Source organism: Patella vulgata, chromosome 8 (genome assembly GCF_932274485.2).
Source record: "Patella vulgata chromosome 8, xgPatVulg1.2, whole genome shotgun sequence".
NCBI lineage: Eukaryota > Metazoa > Mollusca > Gastropoda > Patellidae > Patella > Patella vulgata.
The window spans coordinates 11,582,382-11,585,678 of NC_065886.2; the positions used below are offsets into that span (position 1 = coordinate 11,582,382).

Sequence of the window (3,297 nt, forward strand, 5' to 3'; positions counted from 1 at the left end):
ATTTCAATATAAAACACTGCATGACGCATGTCCGTCTTCTATAGCCCGTTTCATGTTATTTCTTTACGATCAATAAAACGAAACGGTGTATTATGTAAAGACAACCTACCAACAACCTTATTATTTTGTAAGGACAGTCTTACACAAATAATTCCCACACCGTGACCTTTATAACACACAAGATGAACTTGTCTTAAAATAACAAACACTAAATAAAAGATGTGAGTTTCATTTATTATAATATATTTAACATAATATTGTAAAGCAAGAATTCTATGTCCCATGGAATATTTGCAAACTGCCGATTGTGGATCAACATGAGTCAAGAAATTTAAGTGAACGTTTGAAACTTGTCCTTGTTAAACCTGATGCACCGAGACGTTTGTACAAACTAGGTTTCTGAGCATTTATTTTCTTCTTTTACAATATTATATCAGCGGAAATGGTGTTGATCTTCCAGGCTGTACTGTATACTATTCGTCTGTTGAAAATCACATCTGTTGTTGCTTTTTTTAAAGGTCTGGAATGTTTGGTTTGCTTATCTACTTCTTAGAAATGGAAAACTACACTGAAAGAGAAAAATATTGATATTTAGCATGTCGTAGACAATTTACTTGACATTGGAGAAAGATCATTCTTACTTTACGCGTAATACAGCAAACAAAATTGTGGCTGCACAGCTAGTTTTTGTCTACTCTTCTTTGAATTCAGACTGCCAATGAATCTTTTACGTGCACTTCCACCTCTAGCAATTGAGAACAGGGCTTGAAAAGACTCGATGTTTTGTTCTCTTTCAACGCCGAAATTTGTACCCAGGGAATTCTAGTGTCCCGACTTTTACTTTAAGGACATCAAGATTAGTAACACACAGTAATAGAATTATATTCCAATGATAAATATATCATTTACACAATTTCAAAACGACTCTATAATGGGAAAAAAAACCTGGAGCAAACGAGGTCAAAGGGTGTTCCCATAGCAAACCTAAAAGATAACCAGCATTATTTTTTTTTTTGTCATTTAAAAATATAGACACTGATCCCATCTCTGAAAATTACACATCGTTTGAAATCTCAGTTATTTATCTTTATTCCTGAAATTTCTACCAAATTTAGATTTATTTTTGAAATCAGATTTGTCATGATACGGGGTATACTTACTTGTCGACACAACTGAGAACACTCGAACCAGCTCCTCCCATACCACTTCCTCCCATACCTGTAGGCCTACAGGTTTGATTCTCTCCACAGACTTCACCGTTGCATTTACATTCACCCCCAGAACAAGTTAGAGGTTCACAACACTCAACATTTTTACACGGGTCTAAAATTTGAAACAAAAACATAAAAGCATTGGCTTAAAGCAAAGCGCCCGGCCGATAATATTTCAATGTTGCAGATTTTCCGCCAATGCGCTATGAGGGACATTTTGTCGATACAGCGGCACTACCGAGTACCGCCTACACTTATATCGAATTCAAACTGTCAAGGGTTATTTTATATGCATGCTAACATGTACACAGAACCTCGGGTTTTCGTACGATCCGAACGACTATTGAAACCGACGAGCCAGCAGCATGCTAAACACTGACAAACCATCAAACAAATACGTCCAAGGCAAATTCTTTCTCAATTTTATGACTACGGTATTTACAGGTATTGATGTACTTTTTCGACTATCTATTCCTGTCCCAAAGTACAGAAAATAGCAGTCTAATTTTCAAAATTTTATGGTTGCAAACCCTATGCCCCCGCCACCCAACCCTCTCCTTCACGTCTGTCTGCTTTGCGTTTTCCCGACCCACGCGCTTTTAGTTAATGACCCAAAATACAAAGTCTTACCACAGCATCTCTCACAAACACCTGCATTCTTTACCCTCTGACAGCTGACGTGTCTCAACGATGGTCTGTTATGTCTATTACGACGTCTATTACGACGACCGCTATGACTCGCTTCAGCAACAATCATAACTACAGCAACCAAGAGAAGAACGGTCAGCAAAAAACGCATGATGATAAATCTTTCAGATCAACGACTATACAGAGAGTACAGAAATCAAAAAGGTAAGTGATTAATTCAGAGATACCTGTGTCTTTTATACAATTCACAGGTAGACAGCTGCTAATATATTTTACAAAAATAGAAAAGTTACAAGTTTCTGAAATGTTAACATGTTGTTTGACAATTTTGATTAAAATCATCAACGTCATTCATCGATTTTTTTAAAAGATAGTTTGAGCTTGTGGTGGCTTTGCTTTGGGTATTTTTTCTGTTGTGTACGTGGAGGTTTGGTGTCGCTATTTGATTCGATAACCAGTCTCACGTGTTCACGTGTTAATGAGAATTGAGTGAAAATACATCAGTTTCGTATCTATTTAGTTTCTGGTGTCCATCTAAAATCTATTTTATAACAGCGCTGAGAATTGATTAATCCCGTTCTATCAGCTAATAGGACTCTGGCTCGCTAAACTGGAGGTTCCGTATTCGATCCCGGTGTTGCGGAAAAAGTTCAGGACAGTGTTTAGCTTCCTACTGTTCTGCACCCACTGGGCAATATGAAGACGGTGGCAAGAGACGTCTGTGGTTCAGTGTACATATTGGCAAGAACCCAAGACAGTTGGAACTCGATATAATAAAAGTAGGCCATAACGCCGGTGTACGGTCAATATTTCTCATGTTGCACACAGTATGACGTATGTCCGTCTTCATTAGCCCAGTTGGAGCAGAAAATAAGGGGGTCAACCACCAAAAAGATGCATGACAAGGTTTGTCAGTGGTTTTTGGTAGTATTATGTGTGTATTGAATACCATCCTAAAAGTGGCCAAAATGGGAGTACCGGAAAGTCACGAATTTTGAGATTAATTGTCACACCCAGTTTCACAAAACTTTCTCAAATTTAAGTTAAGAATTTACTCAACATTCAATCACTATTTATGAGGAAAGTCTTTGATCCAGAAACAGAAACATTTGCACTTACATTAAAACAACAATAGTTTTATAAAGCTTTATATTATATAAGGTCAACAATTTGGAGTAAATTCTTAACTTAAGTCTGAGAATGTTTTGTGCAAAACGGGGCAAGGTCTTCTAATACATCAGTTAATTTATGAAAAAGGGAAGGCCACCCCCCAAACAATTACAAAAGGGTTTTTTGGTGGTTTCTGGTGGAGTTGGATGCACTGAATGACATCCTCAAAGTTTACCCTTACCCTAAAAACCAATCACCGAAAACTCCCATTTACTAATGGACATAATTCTGCACTTTTTGGCCATTCTCTCATTTGTAGATATACCCA

General features: G+C 37.2%; 1 long non-coding RNA gene across 1 annotated transcript; it reads right to left on the reverse strand.

Moving 5' to 3' along the window:
- Positions 1–213: 213 nt before the first annotated feature.
- On the reverse strand, positions 214–2,073 carry LOC126829889 (uncharacterized). The gene is made up of 3 exons (XR_007683571.2): positions 1,842–2,073; positions 1,161–1,323; positions 214–568 (listed from the first exon to the last, which is right to left on the reverse strand). It is a non-coding gene; the product is annotated as an uncharacterized LOC126829889 (long non-coding RNA).
- Between the last annotated feature and the right edge of the window lie 1,224 nt (positions 2,074–3,297).